The following is a 24959-nucleotide window of genomic DNA, read 5'->3' as shown; positions in this document are numbered from 1 at the left end:
TATATCTTACTGCTTGAACGAACTTGTGTTTTCTCTTTCTTTCATCCCTGCTCATTTGCATGGAAAAGTGGACGTGGGTTTCTAAATATAAATCTGTGGTGCTTCTCTCCATTATTTTCGTGCCATTGGGATTATATTTGGCATGCAGGCAAACAGCCATGTATTACTGTGCATTGTTACGGGACGAACATTGAACTGAGTCAATGGAGTAAATGTAAAGATCTCATTGGCATTATTTAATGATTCATGAGTCGGGGCTGCATCCCATCTAACAGATAGATAGGAGCCCTGAGGAGTGGTTTGAAATGGGGTCCGCGGAGCAAAGGACTGTTTGAGGCAAGGTCACCCTCCTTTAGTGGGAAGGGCAGGGGATCTTAACAGGCAGATTACCTAACCAGTGCTGATCAGGAAATTCCAGACTGATTGGCTGAAACTGCAGTGAGGTCAGGTATTGCACATCTGCTGGGGCTTAGCACGAGCAACTCCATTTTCAGTATGCTGCTTTTCACGGCGTTCACGTTACACTTTTACACCGAGGTGGTGGTGGTTGGGTGGGTGGGGGGGTGTTTCCGATGCCCAGTTCCCTTCTTTCTCTCATTTCTCTGCAAGTGTCAGAAACTTCGGTATCTTTGCAGACCTACGTCAAACAATGCTGTGCTCTCTGTTTGAAAAAGTGCTCTTCATACAAAGTTTATGGAACCCTTGCTGTTCCTATGAGGTGCGTCATCCCACGCAGTGGATGCTTGTCTCATGGCAGCCACTGTGCTTTGCACCCATTATTGCCTTATTTTAGCACATAAAAGTTGCCTGCGCAAGAGACGCCGTAGTTCCTTTTTATGGGGGATCAGAAAGGTGAACGGATTGCCCCAAGCTCACAGAGCTAGCACGTGAGTCCAGGGTTATCTGCTGCCAAAGTCTGTGTACCCCTCTCCACCACATTGTTTCTCCATTCTCATCATCTAGGGTCAAATGGAAAGAACAGGTGGGGTCAAGTTTCAAACAATAAGAGAAATTAAGAAATCTGCGCCCGGAAGCAAGAATGCCTGCCCTCATTAATGCTGGCTGCATTCACCTCCTCTCATTCCCATCCTGTTCTGCCTTTTGGCAGATTTTTCTCTCCCCCGTGTTTCCTCCTTGATCTTGTGTGAAACCTCTTCCCTGGTGAAGTCATTAGGTCCAAGCTTTTATTTTACTTTGGTCCATAATTTAGATGGAACCACATGTGCTGATGTGATTATGGAAATCTCTGGACAGCGATAGAATTGTGGAGGGGTGGAGTGTACGTATTTGAGATTAAAAGACCAGGTGTGGGGGAGGAAATATAATGAACAAAAAGTAGATTTGTAAAGAATGAATGCCAAACCTATGCTTATGGCAAAAGCTCTCTTCCCATGAGATCGCCTCAAAGTATCTTACCATTGGCACACACAGAGGTTGTTATGCTCAGTCTTCTGAGCTGGGACCATCTTGAAATCAACTGAAGGACACGGAGCATCAGCCAGGCTTGCAAAAAGAACGTCATGAGCACCAAAGCAGGTACTGATTTCAGTCTTGGATCTGTGTAGTGAGAGGAGCAAAGCAAGGAGATGGAGTGATGTAGGGGAGGATATGCTGTTCATGACAGAGAAGGAACACTGAGGCAGAGCAGTGCACCTCAACTGGAGGCAGGTCTTGTCCTGGATTGTAAATGCCAACTGTTCTCTTCCTTAAACTAACAATAAAGCTAAGTCGGTACAGCAGCTCTTGGGATTATTTGCTTGTGCTACACATTTTTCTTGTTTTCCTTGGCTTTCAACCTCCACAAGCAGGCCTCAGGGATTTAAAAATCTTAATATGAATAACTGATTGCCACTGTTTTTCATTGCTAATGGGTAATTCCTTTCAATATTCTTATTTCAGCAGTGCCTCATGATGTGTGACGAACAAGAGGCAGGAAAGGTTGTATTACATATTTCAGGTTTATTTGCCTGAACTTAATAGGAGATTTATTATTTTTTAAAATATGCTGTAGACCCGTAAATACAGAGAATAAACTGAAAGTTGCCAAAGGTAGTTGCCAAAGGGGTGGGGGGTGGGGATGGGCAAATGGAGGAAGGGGAGTGGGAGGTATGGGCTTCCAGTGGTGGAGTGAATAAGTCACAGAGATGAAAGGCACAGCATAGGGAATATAGTCAGTGACATCATCATGGCATTTTATGGTGACAGATGGTGCTCACTTGTGGTGAGCGTAGCATGAACCATGAACTTGTCAAGTCACTATGTTGTACAGTTGAAACTAATGTAACATTGTCAACTATAGTTCAATAATAACAACAACAACAACAACAACAACGACAAAATGTGTCTTTCATGGACCAAAGAAACTTCTAAGCCCAGGTGAACATCCATTTTTGATGTACAACAGGATGTAGTTCTTTAAACTATGCCCTTGATATTTAGATTTTAATTTAAAAATGCATGCAACATTATATATAAACATATAGATATAGACTGAATGTTTAATAACAGGCTATCTGTATTATTCACAGGCCATGTTTAACTGTCAAATAGAAGTAGTTTTAATTTATAATAATAATGTCATGTTCCTCCCATCAGAAAGCCAATTATGCAAGCTTTGCCATCACACAAGGAAAATAATTTAATAGAGTGCTCATTGCAGTTTAATGAGTCCAGAATCAGATTTTTTTTTTAAGATTTTATTTATTTATTCATGAGAGACACAGAGAGAGAGGCAGAGACACAGGCAGAGGGAGAGGCAGGCTCCATGCAGGGAGCCCGATGCGGGACTCGATCCCAGGATCCCAGGCTCACAACCTGAGCCAGATGCAGACACTCAACCACCAAGCCACCTAGGCATCCCCATTATGGGATATGGTGTGTGTGTGTATACACACACACACATACATGTATACACACACATATACATGTATATATATGTAATATATATGTATATATAATATGTATAATATATGTATATAATATATATTTTTTTAATTTTTTTACTGAGCAGCCTGTATTGCTTTGTTAAGGAGGACATATTAGGATTCAGATGTCCAGAAAGGGCCCTTCTGCTTTTTTGAAGTTTGCTTTTTTTTACAAGTACAGCAAATCTTAGAAGTGATTCCACTGGTGTTTATATCCTTTTTTTTTTTTCTATCGGATCCTTCAAATTCTTATTCAGTGCCATTTACTTTTATTTTAGGTGTAATTCAAGTCTAATTAGAAACCAGAAACACTTGTAAGTCCACAGCAGATTTTAAAAAGCTTAACAGAGCTTTTTAATAAGGAAGATGTAGTGAAACAATTGCATATAGCAAGGTAGGGCCATTCAGCAACACAAGGATAGGTTTTCTCATTCCGTTTTCGAACTTCTTATGTCAAATTCTGAAACAGAGGAAAAGGCAGGGGATAAAGGACACGATGAAAGGTAGACACATCCTGGTAGGCTAAGGCATTTGTGTAATGGCAGACATCCCACACATAGTGGTCCCCAAAGACCTGTGTGTCTGCACTGCCCGGTCAACGTAACCCATCTGTACTTCCATGGAAAAGTTCAGCTACACTCCTTAGCACAAAGCAAACATGGTAATGTTGGAAGGCATATAGCAAATGTTTTGGAGATACTTATCCAGAAGCATTAAGTAAGCATTCTCAAAGCTTACAAAAGCCAACCTGAGTTATCTAGAAGGCGACTCTTTCGATGATGTTGGCTTGACCCTAAACAAATGGGAAGAGCAGACGAGGGAGGATTTCCCCCTCTACTTTCTCAAAGATGTAATTCTGGAATTCCTTAGTCTTTCTGGAGATTCTTGCTGCATTCTGGGGCTTTCATGTATAAACACTTAGATGTTCCAACTAAGTAACTCCCTAGAGAGGAGAGGAGTGGACGAGGAGTAACCTTTCTGGTGACTCATGGGGTGGGTGGAAATTCCCTGTTGCAAGAGAGCTCTGCTGGGTGAGTCTAAAGAGTTAATGCACTTTCAAAAGCCTCTAAATTACTATTCCCGAAGAGTGATTGACTCACTGGAAGTATCTGGGTGACTATTAACACGTTTGTAGCCTTAAGAAGATCGGTTCTATTTTAAGATGAAAAGTACAAAGCAAGAGCTGGGAAGTCATTAAAAACGGACAACCAGTTCACCATTTTTGAGAGTATTCATTAAAAGGTTCCTGTTACAAAAGGAACAAGAAGTAGCTTGGGATCAGGGCACCGTGAGTCATGTTGTAAACATGTTAACCCTGGCTGGGGAGAGGTCTGTGAATAAGGCCAGAGGTAAGGCGAAGAAGCATCACTGCACGGTGTTGGAAGAAGCAGGGGGCAAGGACCGTATTTCCTGTCTTCTCTTCACTAATGAATTTTTTATGTACTTGGGGAGCTGAAAGGCACTGGGGAACAACGGAGTAAATGAAATAACCTTTCTACCCTCCACCAATACGAAACTACCTCTGCTACTACGTACCTCTCACTGCTGCCTCCCTTTCAAACTCTGGAGAGGGGGGTCCTCAAGTGTGTCCCTACTCCGGATTATGAAAAAATAACTATTCCAAATAGTTTCAGCTTGTTTCTAAAAGTGCATGCTTAAAAGTGCAGTGTGACACCTGTATACGGTGCTAAAAATGTCTCCAGCAGCATTTGGAGCAGTCATCCTATGTGTTCCTTTCGATCTTCCGTTTTTTGCAAAGTAATGTTTCACCTCGAAAGGCACTTTTACCTTTTAGCAGGTGGTGGTCTCCTCTTCTGAAATAGAAAGTCACATTTGCAAACCACTATAATCTAGAACTGATTTTGGAGAATTTTAGCCCGTGTTTAAAAAAAAAAAATCACAGAATTGATACCTGAAGAATTAATACCAAGGTCACAGTATTGTAGCATTTGATAGAAAATGAGTCATTGCCATGATTAAGAGTATTTTCAGACTTCACTGTGCCTTTTTTTTTTTTTTTAAATACAAGGAAATGTTTTGTGTGAAATGTGCCCTGGCGAGTTGGTGGAGGTAGGACTGGGTGCTCAGGTCATAATCTCAAATGCACACCAGCCAAGGAATGCCATCAGCCCGCACCAGACCAATTGCAGTTCTAAGTAAATAAAATATAAAACCAAGATATCTAGATGCAGTTGAGTTCAGAACTCACCGTAATAAATTATCTTGTACTTCACAGAGGCATCTCTTTTCACCGTCAAGTTTGGTTTGCTGAGTTACAGAAAAGAGCAATTCAAAACCTTTGATTCTTGGGGACGCCTGGGTGTCTGGGTGGTTGAGCATCTGCCTTCGAATCAGGTCATGATCCCGGGGTCCTGGGATCGAGTTCTGCACCAGGTTCCCTGCATGGAGCCTGCTTCTCCCTCTGTCTGTGTCTCTGCCTCTCTCTCTGTGTCTCTCATGAATAAATAAATAAAAGCTTAAAAAAAAAAAAACTTTGATTCTTGGATTGGTATTAGAAAAATAAGATAACCTTCTCCTCCCTGTGGGGTCAGGAGCCAAGTTCAAGCTGAGTGCCTCCCAGCACTCAGTGTTGTGGGTTTGTAAAGGAGAGCGCACCTCCCAGGGCAAGCCTCACTGCACCTGAAGGTCATGTTCTCTGGCTGCCCCTGAGGTTGGCTGCACCGTCCTCTTCTCTGAAATATGCTGCAGCATAAGCTAATGTGTGTAATTCTTTTTTTTTTTTTTTAATTATTTTTAAGGAATCTCTACACCCAACCTGGGGCCTGAATTCAACCCGAGATCGAGAGTCCCATGTTCCACCGACTGAGCCAGCCAGGCACCCCAATGTGTGTCATTTAGAGCTTAAAAAATAATGCAGCAGGAAAAAAAAACACATGATCTCACATTCACAGGGACATCCCCAAACCTGAAAATAAATAATATACTCACGTCGCGTTGCCATTCCAGAACTCGAGCTTGAGGTTGGGAATTCCAGGAGGCAGGGTGGTGAGACAAAAGTGCTTGCAATCCAGCAGACTGGTGATGGTGCCTCAGCTCCAGCACCCCGTAGCTGACGAGGCGATCTCAGGCCAGGGCTAAGGATCTCTCTCTGGCAGCCCTGCTGCTGGGATTCCCGGAGCACAGGGTGCGTGGCACCTGCTACAGTGTCTGGCCCGCGGAGGCTACATCAGAATAAGTAGGGCTCTGCAATTTCGGAGTCAATGATGAAGATCAGGGGAAAAGAAACACTAACAATGAAAACCTAAAAACGGGAAAAAGGCTGTTGTGACCTATAATGCCTTCAAGATTAGTTAGAAACACAATGTGAGGGGAGAAATGGAACCCTTGAGAAAGTTTTTTAAAAGTATTGCATTTATTAGTGGAAGTCGTTGGTGTGGAAAGCGTACAGTAAAGCAAATACGTGCCTGAACCGATGGGCAAAATCCTGAGAAAAGCCCCTGAAATGTTAATTGCGGGTATATGGTGTTCAGAAGCCACAGTGGGGATGCTCCGTTGCCTCGTTCATCAAAAGAACAGTCATTGCTTGGGTTCGGCTTTTCGATCTGCGCAATGGAACAGTCACGATCTTGCATAGACAGAATTCTTCAGTTGACACCGTCCTCTTGTTTCGTGGAGTCCTCGGGGAGTCCAGGCTTGATGTTGAAATTTTTTTTTCTGGAAGTAGAAAAGGAGACAAAGTCAGGATTCAAAAAAAAAAAAACAACAAAAATCTCTCAGGCAGCCTCATTCTATTCCTTCCTGTCTGCAGTCTTGGGGTCCCTTGGGTCAGGGTCTCTCTGGCGCTGGTCATTTCTGGGAGAAGCTGCGTCAGCTCAGGCAGTGGCCTCCTTTGGAGCCTCAAGCCAGGCCAAGGCCGGGGGTGCTGGCATCCGCGGGCGCAGGGAACAGCATGGGCTCTTAGCTGGAATTGCACTGAGCTCTGTGCTTCACCATCCTCCCTTGGGCAGGTGCTTGCAGAAGCCACGGTGCTCGGCGGGGCCGGCGGGTCAGTGCCTCTGACAAGGCCTGAGACAGGGAGATGGCCCATCGGCCGGGAAGCGACACCCTGTCCCCACCTGAGAACTTGGATAAAGCCTTAGAGTGCAGAGGGAGGAACCCAGGAAAGGCCTCCGCCGCACAGAACCAGAAATGCTTAAAAATTAGCCCCGGGAGTAGGGATGGGCTGGGGAGCCTGGGGAAGGTATTTGGCCTCGTAGTTAGGGTGGAGAGGGTGCCCGGGTGGCTCCGTCGTTGAGGCGTCTGCCTTGGGTTCAGGTCAAGATCTCGGGGTCCTGGGATCGAGTCCCACATGGGACCCCCTGCTTCTCCATCTGCCCCTCCCCCTGCTCCTGTTCTCTCTCTCTCTCTCTCTCTCTCTCTCAGTCTCTCTCTCACTATGATAAACGAATAGAATCTTGAAAAAAAAAATAGAGCGGGGAGGTCCGGCTTTGTTATCGAACTTTTGGGACCCTTTGGGAACAGTATTTACTTCCTTATTGCTCCTATTTGTTCAAAGAAAGTTCAAAGGAGACTCACGTCTTCTTGTAAAGCAGCTTGAGACATTCCATTCCAGGTTGATCACAGAGGAGGATGAAGCTTTATTTTGTATTGCAAATTTATTTATTTAATTGTTTATTTATTTATTTATTTAAGGATTTTATTTATTTATTCATGAGAGACACACACACACACAGAGGCAGAGACACAGGCAGAGGGAGAAGCAGGCTCCATGCAGGGAGCACGATGTGGGACTCGATCCTGGGACTCCAGGATCGCGCCCTGGGCTAAAGGCAGTTGCTTAACCAAGGAGCCACCCAGCCATCCCTGTATTCCAGTTTTAAAAATGAGATTCTCATTTCAGGAAAGGCGCACACACACACACACACACACACACACACACACACACACAAAACCTTGTGAAGGCTCTACAGTTCATTTTTCTTATAAAATTCAGACAATTAAGGAAGTTGATTCTTCTGAAATTGTTGTGCTTATCAAGAAAAGCATTTTACACAGGTGTCCTTGAGCCCCATGTGCTCCGCCGCAAAACAGAGTCATTTGTGACTACCCAGCAGTGGATGATTTTTATTTTCAGCCCCGCTGGGGTTTCTGCTGCGCATATATATGTCCAATAAGTATTTGTTGAATGAATACTAAATAGCCTCAGTAAAAGAGGCGGCAGGTGTTCGGCAGGGTGTGCGTGCCGTGCCTGGAAGATCCCCCGGCTCCAGCTCACCCTGACTTGCCCCCACGGGGCCCCATGTCACGCACGTCACACCTGAGGCTTGCTCAGCCTGGGGGGCACGGAACTCCTAGGGTATTTTACCTGCTAAGACTGAACTACCCCCACTCAACCTTGCCCTCCCTCCAAGGGTTGGAGACCCTCTGGGTCCTCATACTGTGATGGGCAGAGACCCACGGCTTTCCTTCCAGATTGTTCCACCACCTGAGATATCGCCAGTGGGAATTAGAATAATAGAGCAGGGACAGCAGAGCTGGGTGAACCCAGGGAAGTGCCTGCATAGATTTCCCTCATTTCCAAGGAGAAAATCCTTCTAGGGCACCCCAAGAAGTTACCTACCAGAAACCTCCACCAACCCCAGAGGTTTGATTCTCTCTCTCTCTCACTCTATCTCTCTCTCACACATACACAATCATACTTAACTCTAATATTCTTCTTTCAGAAAAGTTTCCAGTAATATATCTTGTACCAAACTGAGATGTATCCTGAGGTTTCTTTAGATCGAGAGACAGTGATGCAGGTTATGTTGATTTTCAAACATCACGCTTGAAAGCGCACGACCATACGTACACTTAGACAAACAGGTTTCAGACCTGTTTCATTTATTTACAGTTTTTTTTTTTTAAGATTTTTTTAATGTAATCTCTAACCCAGTATCGGGCTTGACCTTACAACCCCAACATCAAGAGTCTCATGCTTTACTGACTGAGCCAGCCTGATGCCCCTCGAATTGTTTAAAAAGGAGAATAACGCGACGTGGCTGCTCCCACTTTGCTCTGAAGGTTGTAGCTCTTCTCCATGGTCCCAGGCTGCATGCAGGGACAGCGAAGGGGGGGGGGTCTGTCTTTTTTGGATTACGAAGCTCTGCCCCCCCTCCACCTTGCAGTGCGTGACGCAGTCCTTCATTTCTGGCGTGGATCTTGAGGACCAAAGTCACGCTGTCCTGAGTCGGCTGATATCACGGATTTATTTTTCTCTTTTAGGCGAGTCGTGAGACTTGCTAACTTTCTTGCCCCCGCAGAACCTCCACTGCCTGAAATAGAGCCAGATGATCCATTTTTTCCCTTAAAGGATTGCCGTCACTAGAAAGAGAAGAGAACCCAAGTGTGGAGCGCCCTACCTAATCTCCAGGTCTAGAGCGAGTTCTGGGAGTCCGGCGCCTCTGTACACACCGACCCGTGTGCACACGGGAGAGGAAGCTGGTGGAGTTGGGTGCGGGCTCTGCAGGCTCGGCGGTCTCCTTGTACAGACGAGAGAAGCCAGGCAGCTGTGGAAGGTTCCCTGGGCCTCAGCGGACCCTGGGATTCTTGCTAGTCTAGTGCTTGGTCGCAAGCAGACGCGTTTTCTTCTCGTGCTGTTTCTCTCCGTCCACAGAATATCTGATCCGAGGCCCTGTTTCTCATGTTCTTGCCCCATATCCTGTCTTGCAGACAGGAAAGGCGGCGGGGGGGCGGGGGGGAGTAGAAAAAGAAATGAACAGAGCCGACGGGCCTTCTTCCCAGAGGAGTGGGATTTAATCCTGGCTTTCCAAAGTGTTGCTTTGTCCCATGGCAACGTGGGTATACACGACCCGCTGGACGGTCCAGCCTCTGAGCAGGTGAGCTCTGGGCCAGATTCCTCCAGGGGGAGGGAGGCCAGGGTGGGCTGCTGAGGTGGCAGCTGGCTCGTCGCCCCATCCCCGGGCTCGGTGCGGCGACCGGTTAGCAGGGAGCAGGGCCTTGGAGCCTTGGCCGCGCTTTCCAAAGGCAGGGAGAGGCCGGGGAGCGAAGGAGAGGCTGTCACTCCCACTCCACCAAGTGTATGTGACGGGGCAAACTCGCAGAAGGTACAAGTGTGTACTCGTGTCTCCAACATTGACTTTGTACGGGTTCGTGTTGAGGCTTTGGGGGGCGGGGGGGCAAGAGGAGAGAAACGATCATCTGAAGATGCGCTTCAGCTTGCCTTCTGTGGCTTGTGATTCTGGTTCACCCATTCTTTTTCTTTTTTTTTAAACTCAGAATCTTCTAGCAATAAGTGAAAAGTTCCCTTAGACTTTTTTTTCTTAAAAGAACATTGAAAACAGACAACCGGAGTGTGTTAAAATACACTCAGGCCCAGGTTATCCTGTCCCTCAGGGCCTCTCCTGTGTAACTTGGCCGAGTCGTGGTTCTTGATCTGCTTCCTTCAATATGGTCATCTCTTTGCAAGTGTGAATGTTCTTCCCTTCGACGAAGGTTGTCTTCCCGGTGTGCATGTGTGCGTGTGTGTGAGTGAGTGTGCATCCAGAAGCACCGGCTAGCTCACGAGGCCTCTCAGTGGATCTATTTCAGTTTTCATGCTAATCCGTTTAGAACCTTTTATTTCTCATTGGTGCAGAATCATGTGATTCTCTACAAATTATATAGGAGGGAGAAAGAATAAAACAAAATTGACTCTACGGAAATATGCTCAGCACGTTTAGATCACGTATACCAAGACGTTCCAGAATGTAGCTTTATCTCTTTAAAGACAACACGGCTTTCTGGGGCAAGTCAAGGCAAAATATTTCAGTAACTTAGCAACATAAACAGAATAGAGGTGATTTTGCAGGACATTTTTCTCTTGGATTGGATCATAAAGTACCACAGAGGAAACCGTGAAGGGAACCCTGAAACACATCAGTGCAGTTCCCGGGGGGTATCCTGCAGAAATATGTGCACGCTCCCCAAAAGTCCCTGACCAGGACTTGGAATGCAGTGCTCATTTTGTATGTGACCTGCAGGAAAGTGAAACATGCATATTTTATACGTTTCAAGTGCAAATTTAATTTTTTAAAAAGAGTTTTTATTAAAAAAAGATTTTTTTATTTATTCTTGAAAGATGGAGAGAGAGAGAGGCAGAGGGAGAAGCAGGCTCCATGCAGGGAGCTCGATTCAGGACTCGATCCCAGGACTCCAGGATCACGCCCTGGGCCAAAGGCAGGCGCTCAACCGCTGAGCCACCCAGGGATTCCCTGCAAATTTAATTTTGAATTTACGTGACACTACTCTAATTTGAGACTCTCTTCTTCAAGGCACTTTGCTCAGACCTTGACACACACAGCTTACTGAAAGTGGATTGATTTTAGTGCTTTATTTGTGGGGCTTTATCACAGTGGAAAAGCACGTACCTCGGAGTCAGATGAACAAGGTACCAATCAATCCCAGCTCTCCCATTTAGCAGCTGTTGAATTTTTGTATGTACTTTTTCTTTTCTTTTCTTTTTTCAAGATTTTATTATTTATTTGATAGAGCACAAGCAGGTAGAGGGAGAAGCAGGCTTCCCCGAGTGGAGAGCCCGATGTGGGGCTCGATCCCAGGACCCTGGGATCATGACCTGAGCCAAAGGCAGACACTTAACTGACTGAGCCACCCAGGGGCCCCTTTAGTAAGTTCTTTAAGTCACCTGTGCCCGCATTTTCTTGTGGGACCATGGACCTAATAACAGCACATCCCTCAGAGGGCTGTGGTGTGGTGAGTTTGCTAGTGGGTGAGATGTAGAGTGGTGCCTAGAATGGGGTGTGTTGGCCACCGTCACTAATGATCCTGCTAGTGGCTTCCCCTTTTAGGGAAGTGACTTCTTGCAAAGACACCAGCTGTACACAAGGACAGTTTCATGTCATTCATTGTTTCACGAATTGGACCAGGGTCAACTGCTTAGTTGTGTTTACATAAATCCTGACAAATGCTTTTAAAATCCTGGTGTTTTGTCTCCTTTCGTGGAAGATGACAGGACATGTGAAGAGACACCAGGAGTCCTCTGACATCTCTATGTAAACCGGTTTTCTTGTGTATCTGCCAGTTTCTAAAATGTCCTACATGAAAGACTTCCACTACTCTGTTTTAGGCACATAGCTACAGTTCAGTTCATTTCACCAACTGGAAGGTTCCCTAACAGTCAGACTAAAATCTCTCATATTATTAATGTCTCTTTACTGTTTTTTTTTTAAGATTTTATTTATTTATTCATGAGAGACACACACACAGAGAGAGAGAGAGAGAGAGAGAGAGAGAGGCAGAGACACAGGCAGAGGGAGAGCAGGCTCCATGTAGGGAGCCCAATGCAGGACTCGATCCGGGGTCTCCAGGATCACGCCCTGGGCTGAAGGCGGCGCTAAACCACTGAGCCACCCGGGCTGCCCCCTCTTTTTGTTTAGATAAGAAATATTCAGGCTTTGCTGTATCTGATCACCTGGCAGGCCGGACCTTCAGCTAACTGGCCAGTTTTATCATCATTTTCCCTCCCTCGTGATGATGCAAACATCCAACCCCTGTCTTTCCTCTGTTATTCAACCATTAAATCATGATTTCGTGATTTTTTTTCCAAATACTCAATTCAATTATGTCCAGGATCTAAGGAGGGGTGATCAGTTATTGGGAACAACATAATGTGATGGCTGAGTGCCGTCACCCACGGTGGCCACTGTTGCTCAGCCTGTTTCCTCATCTGTGAAGTAGGTGTGAGTATAGGGCCCTCCTAGTAGGGTTTTCTGCAAGAGTAAAATCACTCCCTGAAAGACTCTAGCACAGTACATGGACAAGGCACGTGCCGTAATACTTCTGCAGTCATTGGGATTGATGCCATGCCCAGGGAGTGTAGACACTCGTGATATATGGATGTTACCCCAAACTCCCTGACTCTGACTTTGAATGCAGCTCAGTCTGTGTGTGGCCCTTAGGGAAGTGAAATGTGTAATACTTTATAAAGTTCAAGTGTGAACTCAGGTTTGAAGTCATAGAACATTATTGGCTCTCGGCTACTGCTAAGAGAATTTCTATCTATGTACTCTGTCCCATTTTCCCCTGAGGAAACCAAGGAGCTCGAATTACTTTCTAGAGTCATCTAAATCCCATTCCTGTTCTTTTGCCGCACTGTTAATTATAGAGAGACACCCACACCTATGTCAGGTTTGGTTTTTCCCTACCTCTTAAGATGTTATCAGCTTTGTATTAAAAATTAAAAAAAAAAAAGCAACCGTGCTATTTACTCTGTCCTTCGTCAAGCAGTGATAACAATCATAACATTTTCCTTTAGGGCTTTGCGTACTGACAGGGGTGTATGGCCCCCACGAGGAGTAAGTTGTAGGCAAATTATAATTAATATGGTGTTTATATCTCTTTCCCCTTAGAATGGAAATAATAATTCCTTCAACTGAGTGAAAATGAGCATGGGGGATGTGTAGGGCTTGTTCTGGTAGCATGTTAGGCGGTGGCCGGGGGATCCTCAGAGGCCCTCTTCTTCACTATTTATGGTTCCCTGGTAGTCCGCCGCATTATGTTATTCCCTCAGAGCTGTGGCTCAGTCTAAGGAAATCACTATTAACCCCAAGAGAAAACAAAGAGGCTGGGCCCCCACCCTTCTTGCTTGCTCTGACTCATGCTGAAAATGTGTCGGAATCTCTGGGTTAACAATGAGTCCTCGTCTAGATCCATGAAGAACTTGTGGAGAACCATTTGTTCACCGGGACATCCCATTTTTGACTCACCCCCCCCCCCCCGCCCACAGCTGATCGATTCCCTCATGACTCTTTTTACTCTGGCTCTGTTTGCATTCTAGCTGTCTCCAGGTTAGAACTGAAAATATGAAGATGTCATCAAAACCGAGCACTGGCTTACAGTTGGTTCCCTTGTTGGGTTTGTGTATACGAACTAGAAACAGAAAGTGTGAGTAGTGACGTCATGTTATTTCCCTTTTAGTGAAAGGCCACTAAAAGTTTTTTCGGAGTGGTGTTTGAGGCTAATGGATTAAAAATAAATAAATAAAAACCTAATTCTTTTAGGGACGCCTGGGTGGCTTAGTCGGTTAAGCATCTGACTCTTGGTTTCATCTCAGGTCGTGATCTCATCTGTCATGAGGTCGGCCCGTGTGGGGCTCCACGATCGGCACAAAGTCTGCTTGAGATTCTTTCCTCTGCCCCTCCGCCACTTGCAGGCGTGCTCTCTCTCTCTCTCTAAAAATGAATAAATCTTAAAAAAAAAAACCCTCAAAACTCTTATTATTTTTTTTAAGATTTTATTTATTCATGAGAGACATAGAGGGAGAGAGAGGCAGAGACAGACAGAAGCAGGCTCCATGCAAGGAGGCCGATGTGGGACTCGATCCCAGGTCTCCAGGATCACACCCTGGGCTGAAAGCAGCGCTAAACTGCTGAGCCACCGGGGCTGCCCAAAACTCTAATTATTTTAAACATCATCTTGTCTGTTCCCCAAACACCTGATGCTTTTACCTAGTGTTACTAAAGGATATATAATATTTAGGGATGCATTTTTTTATTTTATAAACCACTACTACAAATGGACCCATTCATTGAAGTCAAAAGAAATTACAATTAGCGGATTAACCGGCAAAATCAGTATTTTTTCTTAAGGTAGATGAAGAATAATGGCTAACTTATCATTCTAATTACTTAATAAAGACTTCTCTCCGTGGAAGGGTATTGCAGCAAAACATTTTCATCCAGAATGTGAACCTTAACGATTGTAAGGTATTTTAGAAATCCGTTTTACGCATCTTTAGTGAAGGTTCTTGTTGAAAGAGTCACATGAATGGAAAATCAGTATAGAAAAACAACTCAGGAAGATCTCGCACAACACTAGTAAAATCATTTTGTCACTGTCTTAAAACTTTTACAGAATACTTGTAAATAAATAGAAGGTCGGGGGTATGTAGGCAGCCGAAACCCTCAACTGGCTGCTAGAGCAGGGTCAAGGGGTTCCAGTCTTCGTTCCTCTAAACGGAGGAGCAAATTGACACAAAGGCAAAGCTATAAGAAACAAATGTTTTAAAGTAAATTCCACCAACCAGAGGCACCACCTATGACCATTTGGGCTTCCTTAGTCTTTGTATTGCCTCAACTTCTTCAGCACCTGGAGCCATGTTCATTTGGGTCTTAGCCCTTCTTCCAGAGGTCATCTTATCAACTGAGTTATAAACACGACAGAAGCTCTTGTCTTAGGGCTTTTGTAATAGAAACATTATCTTGAATTTCAGAGTATGCTCACTGGGGAGAGGACATAGCACAACAATGACACAAACAAAAAAGAAACCCAGTGTATTTTAGAACAAATTTGTCAGTCTGATTTTCCCCCAATTTGGTCACACTCACATCACAGCTGATGCATAACTATGTCCCTCCTGAGTCCTGGGAACACGTCGTCTTGCACCTGGTAACAACAGGTTACCTGAAGCTCCGGTTTCTCCGACATGGACACTTCAGGAGGCTGAGCCAGCCACAGCGGTGAGGACGATGCTTTGGGGCCATCACGAGTTCACCACAGCTGCCTTCCCTGGCAAGCTCCAGGCTACACGATGTACTCTGGAATTGGATTGCCTGATTTTTTTTTTCAGTTGGTTTGTAAATAGGATTGCACAAAAATCCATGCAAATCAACTCTCCAAATCAGAATTTGCTCAGCTGAAAAGACCATTAAATTAGATGGGCTGGCTTTCAGTTGATGGGGGTGCAATAATATAACTCTGCATAACAGTCCTATAAAAGGACAAACAAGCACATTACATGATCATTTCCATTAAACTGGAAATGTCCAGGCCTGTTTACCTCGATTAATTGTCCTTGTCCACTTTCCCAGCCTAGCAGTTATCCATTAGTAATTAGTTATGAATGGGGCACTTGATATTAAAACATCTCATTTAAGGTACCGTTGCTGTTTATTATGACATTCTATTAGCATTTTTTTTTATCAGCTTGAAATGTATTAAAATCCAAACTCTACAGGAGGTGTATTAGTTTTTCACGTGGCATACCTAACTGAAATTCTGAATTGAAATACGATTCTCATTCCCATAAGGGGCACTCCAAGACAGTTTTGTCACCAAGACTCTGGGATCCCAGTAAAAGCTGGTTACATTGGTTAGAGAGAGTCCCGATAACCACTGTGCGTTTTCATTTTTATGATTACAATTTTCAGGATATTGTGTGGACTGTGCTCAGGAACACAGTGTCAACACTAAATCTTATTTATTTTGAAAAGAGAGAGGATGTACATGGGCGTGTGAGTCGGGAGGGGATGGGCAGAGGGAGAGAAACCCTCAAGCAGACTCCGCGCTGAGCAGGGAGCCCAACGTGGAGCTCAGTCCCAGGACCTGGAGATCATGACCTGAGCAGAAATCCAGAGTGAGATGCTCAACTGACTGAGCCACCCAGGTGCCCCATAAGTCTCATTTTCATTTCTGTCATCTAGAATTCCTATTTTCACACGGACCCCTCCACACGTATACACCAGCCAGAAACAACCAAGTAGACACACACATACACACCGCTACCTTCATCTATTTCGTTTGTAAGAAACACAGCTCATCTGAATGTGACCTACTTAATACTTGATCCCTGCTTCTTCCAGCAGTCTTCCCTGCAAAGAAAATTTCTTTTCCTTTGAATTTCATTTGTAGGATACACAGCACATTCGCCCCTGAGGGAGTTCTTGGTGTATATGCGGTCCCTCCTTTACTGGAATATCATGTTCATAGAGCTCTGAACACCCCTTTATTTATTTGCACCTTTGTAGTGCCTGCCACCCTATCATTGGTGTCCTGTAGGCTGTCAACAGGGAGAGAATGAGGGAAATTAGCTAGCCACCAAGTATTTGAACCTTCTCTGCCTTAGTGTTTGAAAAGTGAGTTCACTACCACTTATGGGACATAAAAGAACAAAAACTGTACAGAAATCCATGGGACTACCAATATGTCAGTACAATTGAACAAACACCTATGTAGTGAGGAGTTGATGAACCATTCCATGTCTTGATGAGCTCAACTACAGATGATTATTTAGACAAAAATTCCAAAAAGGATATTTAGATCAGATCTTCACCCTTTATAAATGCAGGTAAAAATGAGCACTTTACTATTCTGCACCAGACATAGTGTTTTTTAAAAGACACGCCAGTGTGCCTAGCATGGGACCTCAGGCCCATGGAAATTCTTTGATCATTGTAGGATAAAATTTCAAGGTAAAAGCTCGTATTAAGTCTGTGAAATTGTCTTCCTGGGTACTTAAAATTGGAAATAAATATTTTGCACAAAATAGGTCGTACAGTTCTATTGCTGAATTTTCCGATCCTGCTCTTGCCATTTATATAGACAGTGAAAACCCCTCCTCTGCGTTTTCCTCTGCAGCAGTGAACAGTGTGTGTGTGTTGTAGGCCGTCTCACACGCCCTACCATACAATCCCTGCTCTAACGTCTAGATTGATTATGCATGACTCTGATGTAATGAGATGACAAAAACATTGACTTCTGAGTGGAACTAACCCAGTGTTCAGACTAAAAGACAAAGGCCTACCAGAGAGCTGGAAAGCAGGCAAGAGCAGGAGTATCAGGTCCCTCCATGAACGTCCCGGGAGGCCCAGAGAGACTCTCTGGTGCTGGAGTTGGTTAAATGCTCATAAAAAAGAGGCCTGGGAGAGGTACTTTTCTGGATGTAGCCTTGACTTTTCTTTTAAACTGAGGTAGCAATAGACAGCTGGACATTGTCCCCTGGGCTGGGACTGGAGAGTAGGCTCTGACGCCATTGGGCTTTGTTTTGTTTGGCTAGCAAAGCTTCACACAATTGTAATGTTTCACCAGCTAAACGCTATCCTAGTAAGCCAATGACATTGTGGGTGTGGAGGGGGTGGAGGAGGGAGGCACTTAGCTGGCTCTCTTGGGGTAAAGTACACAGTGGGGCCTGGCTTCCCGCTCTGAGCAGAGGAATTGCCTAGAGTCAGGCTGCATGTGTCCTTCAGGGCTTCCTAGAAGCTTTGGGGTGTTCACCCCTTCCCCCTTTGTGATATGCCCCAGGTCCCAAGCCTTCTGTTGCTTGTGGGCCTGTGCAGAGGGGCAGGTAAGGGGACAGGGTGACGGCGGTGGTGGGCCGAGGACGTGGGGACCCTGCCCTCCGCACCCCCCGTACCTTCCCTCATGCCCACGGTGCTGCAAAAGGGTTTCTCTTTGCAGCCTTGCCCGTAGGTACCCCACCATCTCCAGAGGTACCACAGACACTTAAAAAGTGCTCTTTTACCGTATTTTCCTTAATCCTTAGACTACATGCTGAACGTACCACTCCAGGTGATCCCTACGTAGACCAAGAGCGTTTATAAACCTGCCCCTTCTTTTTCGGATCCCAGCACCCCGAGGAGAATGGTTTTACATGCGATCACGTGTACTTTCCACGCCTAGGAAGTGTTTCGATGCGCTTCGGGGACCAGTGTGCAGGGATGAGAGTGAGGAGAGCCTGGATGCTGCGACGGGTCCACGGCGGGGGCTCCGTTCAGGGCACAGGCCCAGGCTGCCCGGGGAACAGTCTAGGTTTCTGGGTCCCAGACGATCTGCTCCACCACCGTTGCCTCCTCCACAGAGAAATGGGGCGAGGGAGGGGAAGAGGGGGGCTCGGGAGCGCCGCTGCTTTGTGCAGCCCCCGTGGGGGTGGCGCGGGCCCCAGACTCCCGCCTGCCCCAGGTCTGCCCGCCCCCAGGTAGCAGGCAGGAGCTGATGTCCAGTTCGGGTTCCAGAAGAGGAGAAGAGCAAGTAAGTTCACGGCCCAGGGGTTCTGGCCCCTGCCCTGCCCTGAGCAGCTCACAGGCCTGGCGGCGGCCCGGGGCTGACTGGGTGCGGGCCACGCTGGCGGGAGGGCTGGGCTGAGCACCTGCGGGAGGAGAGGGAGCGGGGCGGGGGGGGGGGGGGGACCCCAGCGTGGCTCCGGACAGGCGGCAGGAGCTCGAGCAGGGCTTTTTAGGTGCCGAAAATTATGTGAGAAATAAACCGAAAATGTTAGAGGAGTCCGCGTTTTCCTTTATCCCCCCATCCCCCAAGCCCCGTTCTTTCCTTTGTTCTTCCTTTTAGGGCCAAAATTAGGTAACGAGTGAGATGGGCATTAAATCCTGTGTGCGTGCCCCTGGGGGGCTCAGCGGTTGAGCGTCTGCCTTCGGCTCAGAGCGTGACCCCTGGGTCCCGGGTTCGAGTCCCGCATCGGGCTTCCCGCAGGAAGCCTGCTTCTCCCTCGGCCTCTGTCTCTGCCTCTCTTCCGTGTCTCTCATGAATAAATAGATAAAATCTCTAAGAAAAAAACAAAAACAAACACCAGTCACCGCAGCGTGGATGCGGTAGGGACAGATGCAGGACCTCCAGCCTGCTGAGCTACAGTCCGGCGCAAGCCCATGATGCTGCCCGATTATCAGGAGGTCGGGGGAAGGCACATGCCCCCCAGAAGGAGCACATCCAAGAAGGAAAGCTCAGGCCTGGATTTTATTTATTTATTTATTTATTTATTTATTTATTTATTTATTTATTTATTTTTAAAGATTTTATTTATTCATGAGAGAGAGAGAGAGAGAGGCAGAGACACAGGCAGAGGGAGAAGCAAGCTCCATGCAGGGAGCCCGACATGAGACTCGATCCCGGGTCTCCAGGATCAGACCCTGGGCCGAAGGCAGCGCTAAACCACTGAGCCACCCGGGCTGCCCCAGGCCTGGATTTTAAATGCGTGGAAAGTGTTCCTGATGGGCGCGTTATGTCAAAGAGTGTCATGGGTCAAGTGTTTCCTCGTGGAAAGCAGCGACAAGTCAGTCTGATCAGAAAGCGCTCTGCAGTGTCTCTTGGCAGGCCCCTTGCAGGCGGGGCGTGGAAATGATTAACAGGGGAGTTAGCAGTTGTGGACTTTTGGTAGCACAGGAAACAGTATCTTTTGATGTGGGCCTGGGCCGCGTCCCTTAGATACTGGCAGTTACCAGCTTATCCACTAACCTGGACTAGGAGTGACCGTGGCTGCGTAGCTCCCGGGTGCCTGCTGGAGGCCGAGCGGAACTCGTTCCTAATTCGCAAGCTGTTGCCCTCTCTCCAGAAGGTGCTGTTAGGGTTTCTTTGTTTATCCTATAAGGGATTTTGAAGCTGCTTGTAGACTCACAAAACATGGGTACAGGAAAGGCTCCAAGATGATAGAAATGTTCAGTGGCTTTCAAACATTTTTCATGTGACCAAAGTAAGAAATGTGTTTTAAAATAATGACACGTACAGCGATTATTTATATAAAGTTTTGGGGGATAATTACTGCCTTTTCAGCACCTCGTCAAGTAGAGGGATGGCCTTAGCCTCATGTGTCTATAGAAGATGCGTCGTCTCACGTGATTCCCTGAACCCGTCTTCTCCCTTTTGCACTCCTCACCCCCTCCCCACATTTCCTTCATAAGCATCTTTGTTTTCCTTTCATTTCCTTTGTCTCCTACCTATGACTTTGTAGCTTTTTGGAGACTTGCACAGGAACAGTTTATTTAAACTCAGCTGGTGGCACCAAGGCTAAAGAGATTCCTTAGACACAAAACCACCATGGGGGGAGGGGGGGAGGGGAGGGGGGAGCCAAGCAGTGCAGCATCCTCATATGGTTGCTTTCCAGAACCTCAAACAAGGATTTGTTTCATGAACAATGATTATCCAAGATTTCCATTTTCTTCTTTTCTTTTTTTTAAAAAATTTTATTTATTTATTCACGAGAGACAGAGAGAGAGAGGCAGAGACACAGACAGAGGGAGAAGCAGGCTCCATGCAGGGAGCCTGACGCGGGACTCGATCCCAGGTCCCCAGGATCTCGCCCTGGGCCGAAGGTGTTGCTAAACCGCTGAGCCCCTCGGACTGCCCCCAAGGTTTGCATTTTCATCCCTCTTCTAGACTTGTCAGTCCCTCGGTCTACGGATGCAACAGGCCACTCTTCCATCTCTGGAAGTCGCCTCTGTCTGAGACCTTTCCTTGGACCTCTGGTGGGGGTGGAGGCTCGGGGTGATCATAGTGTAATAGCTACCTTAGCACTAATAGCAAACACAACCAACCATAGCAAATTGCAACCAACTGGGTGGCTTGAAACAAATTTATTCGCTCATGGTTTTGGAGATCAGAAGCCCAAAACCAAGGTGTTGGCAGAGCCATGATCTCTCTGAAACCTGTAGGAGAGACTCCTCCCTCGCCTCTTCCTAAGCTTCTGGTGTTACCAGAAATCCTTGGTATTTCTTGCCTTGTGGATGAGTCACTCCAATCTGTGCGCCCATGGTCACACGGTATCTCCATTGTGTCTGTTCTGTGTCTTCGCATGGCCTTCTCTTCTCTGTATGTGTGTTCAGTCTTCTTTCTTCTCCTAAGGACACCAGTCGTTGGCTTAGCAAACCCCACCCCCTAACCGCAATCCAGGATGACCTCATTTTAACTTGATTACATCTTCAAAGCACCGTTGCCAAATAAGGTCACAGTTACAGGTACCAGCCGGAGATTAGGACTTGAACATGTCTCACTGAACAGTTCAACTCGCAGCACAGTCATTTATACAATCCTCGTTGGGGACTTTGATTTTGGTGGTCTTTAACCAGGGAGTATCAACAGTGCCACAGGCAGATGAAGTGTAGGATGCCCAAGGTGAAGGGCTTCCTTTGGATTCCTTCACGACTCACTCCACGGAGTCCTCACCACTGTCCAGGACTGGAGCGGACGCCTGTGTCCGCCGTCTCAAGCCCTCTGTGGGATACTGCGTCCAGTGAACGCTTCATGAGAAAGACAACCAGTAATTCTTACAGGGGCAGGAAAACCTATCTCTGCAGCATAACCCAAGTGATAGTGTGAGGCACCAAGTATACCCTGAGCTTTCAGTTTCTTCTGGGCCAAGTGGAGACCTCTGGTGGGTTTCCTAGTGATAATTAAAAACTGAGGAAAGACCATTCTGTTCTTCCCGGGGGAAAAAAAATTGCGTCTCATTAACCAAAATTGTGTTTTGAAAATATGTGCACTAATATGCAACCAAATCAGTAACATTTAAATATATTGAGGAGTCTTTGGGGAAGTGAATTCTACTAGACGGGTCTGTGTATTATGTGCACGGGTCAAGGGGCAACGTGCTAGGAATGATTGTCCAGATTCAGGGAGTAGCCAGGTTTTCCGAATAGAAGAAATGAGAGATTATAATACACAAGTTGGCAAGATCAGGATCCTAAATCATAGACCACGGTTAAGTGGAACAGAGTTAGAGAACGTATTCATTACAAGGTCAAGGCAAAGCCAGCTGCCGAGGTGCAGGTGGAGGAGAGCTAGCTTGACCAATGCACCCGTGGAGAATAGTTGGTTTAGTTTACCGGAATGAAATAAAAACCCAAACTGTGATGTTGTAACAAATTACCACAAATGTCATGGCTTAAAAGAACACAGCACACATGTATCCTCGCACAGTTTCCGTGCTGTGTTCTTGGGAGACCCTCAAGGTTGGGTTCTCATCTGGAGCTCACTGTGCTCCAGCCTCGGCCCCGCTCTTCGCGGAATCCAGTTCCTTGAGGTCGTGGGCCTGAGGCCCATGCTCAGAGGCAGCCCTTCTCCACCACAGCCCTTCACGGTAGAGCTGCTGCCTTCTTCACAGCTGATGCATCTCCGGCCAGGAACGGCGCAGACATGTGTTGAAAGCTTTCACCTGATTGAGTCAGGCCCACCCCAGGTCTCTCCCTTTGGGTCTGGGACCCCGGGGACGTCTGCAAAGGTCCCTTCACCTTTGCCATTTGGCCGATCACAAGAGTATTGTTATCCATCATGCATTTGGGTCAAGTTGCAGGAAGGGATAAGCAAGAGATACGCAACTGGACAAGCATGTGTTGATGCGAAGTGCTCCTTTCCAAAGCTGCACTTGGGAGGGGTGTTTGCAAACTGGGACGGGCTAAGGGTGGGGAAAAGTCACAGCAGCGAATAGAGATGGAGCAGGATGTTTTTGGTGGGGGGAACAGAGGGAGGATATAACAGGTGTCTTCGACATTAGTAGGGCAGTAACGAGGAAGCGCAATTTGACATACTGGTGTGTCCTGGCCTTAGATGGAGCCATTAGATGCCCTGAGGGGCTCCCCCAGCTGAGCCACTGGTCTGAACTCCAGAGAACAGCCTGTCCATAATCTTCAGCCATCAGATGTACCGTGGACCCTCAGTGTGGCATTCGGTGTCCCTTGGAACGGTCTGAAGGACACACACACTCAGATCCAAGCAAGGTATATCCTTGCCTGTTCCATTTCTCTAGACCCTCAAATGATCACGGAGTAACATACAGGACACCAGAAGCCTTCAAGAGTGGGCAACAGGCAGCCTGCCCTGAATACAAACACCCTCACGGGTATTCATATTTGCTCACACAGTGGACACAGACCAGATTGAAAAAACTGCCGAAGGCCACATTATGAATCATATCCCGCCCGAGGTCTGAGAGGTGACATGTAGTGGCTCCTTTTCCGCTGCATTCTTGCAAATCCTTTCAATGTTACAAAAACCCAAGTCCTCTGTATTCCCTACGTCTGCTGAATGCATGTTTTTGCACGGGTTTCTGTAGGGTGGCGTGGAAACCACAAGGGCTCCAGGGTCAGAGAGGCACCGGCTTTAAATCCCAGGTCTGCCCTCCACTCCTTGGCCCCTGGACAGCGTTCCGTCTTAGCTCATTTTATTTTCTATATGGTGGAGGGTGATTCTTCTCTATAAAGGAACAGAAGAGTACAGTGCATAGTTGGTGCTTCAGAAGTAATATTTCTTCTACTTTCGGGAAAAATTACATCTGAAGTAATGGGACAAGAATCCCTGAATGTTTAGAAATTTGATTTTAGCCATACGGCAAAGTCAGTGGTATGGACACCTGCTAAGTAAGATTTGCTGCGTATCAGGGCAGAGGAGAGAATTGACACTTCAGATGTTTCCGTCTACTGGCACGATACTGGGTTCTTTATATCTCCTCTCTTTTAATTGTCACAAATAACTTTCTAGTCCAAAAATAGGGAAATAGGGGTTTATCGTGGCTCCAAGAGCACAGTGGGGATGCAGAATTCAAGCTCATGTGTATGTAGCTCCGTGTTTTGTCCGCTAGACATGCTGCCCTGATTGGACAACACTCATGATTTGTGGTGGAACATGACCCTGCCCCAGAAGCACATGACCCTCTTCTGCTCATACCTTCCTTTGTGTCTCGTCCATAGTTTAAAACCATTATTAACCATTAAACACTACTGTAATAGCCGCCGTTTGTCAGGTGCATATACCAGGCCCTGCGCTAAGTAATTCCGATGAATTATGTAAAGTTGAGGAAAGTGAATCTCGGAGAGACAGTAATTTGCTCAGGTCCACACAGCTGGTCAGTATAGAGTCAGGGGCTTCCAACCCAGAACACTTCTTTTTTCTTTTCTTTTCTTTTCCTTTTCTTTTCTTTTCTTTTCTTTTCTTTTTTCTTTTCTTTTTTTTTTTTTTAAGATTTTATTTATTTATTCATGAGAGACACAGGGAGAGAGGCAGAGACACAGGCAGAGGGAGAAGCAGGCTCCCTGCAGGGACCCCAGTGTGGGACTTGATCCCAGGACTCTGGGATCACACCCTGAGCCAAAGGCAGATGCTCAACCACTGAGTCCCCCAGGCGCCCCCAACTCACCCCCGGGAACGCTCTTAGTGCCTTAAAACCATAATGACAGTTTGTAAGATTTACAAAAAAAAAAAGTCTGTGGTTGTCCAGAAAAGTGAGATGATTTTGCTCCCTTGAAGGAAAAAAGGGCGCTGGAAAGATGTATCGCTTGAGTATGGGAAAAAATGAAGCTGTGGCTTTGCTGTGAGCCAGTTCTTTCCTGGCAGCGCTTGGAATAAAACCATCGATCGCAGGGTGTTCTGCTTTAGCAGGAGCTGCACGGTGACTTTTTTCTCTCGTGCTTGAGGGTCCCCTCCTCCCCCGGGGCCCCCCGCCCTGCTGCTCGGGGTGCAGCACTGTGCTGCGGGTGGGCCGTGGGCCTTTGGCGACCCACAAGGGAATGGATTTCTTTTTCTTTC

At 46.4% G+C, this 24959-nt stretch overlaps 1 protein-coding gene and 1 long non-coding RNA gene across 5 annotated transcripts in view; one reads left to right on the top strand and one right to left on the bottom strand.

Annotated features, from left to right (window-relative positions):
* The window catches only part of EGFR (epidermal growth factor receptor), a 197330-nt gene that overhangs the window by 50070 nt on the left and 122301 nt on the right, over window positions 1-24959 (top strand). Inside the window, exon 1 of one of the 3 annotated variants that reach the window (XM_072791689.1) lies at window positions 9621-9763. The exons of the other annotated variants lie outside the window; for them this stretch is intronic. The gene's annotated coding sequence lies outside the window, so the exon portion shown is untranslated. Of the gene's footprint in view, window positions 1-9620; window positions 9764-24959 lie in introns of those variants that run through there. 3 annotated transcript variants of the gene reach the window in all.
* LOC140613185 (uncharacterized) lies at window positions 6279-17696 on the bottom strand. Of its 2 annotated transcripts, none has more exons than XR_012014351.1 (3): window positions 17464-17696; window positions 15269-15478; window positions 6279-6599 (listed from the first exon to the last, which is right to left on the bottom strand). It is a non-coding gene; the product is annotated as an uncharacterized lncRNA (long non-coding RNA). The 2 variants fall into 2 exon arrangements; XR_012014352.1 differs by having other exon boundaries at window positions 15345-15478; window positions 17464-17693.

The sequence above is a fragment of the Canis lupus genome, chromosome 21, assembly GCF_048164855.1.
Source record: "Canis lupus baileyi chromosome 21, mCanLup2.hap1, whole genome shotgun sequence".
Taxonomy (NCBI): domain Eukaryota; kingdom Metazoa; phylum Chordata; class Mammalia; order Carnivora; family Canidae; genus Canis; species Canis lupus.
This window is presented reverse-complemented; position numbering and strand designations above follow the sequence as displayed.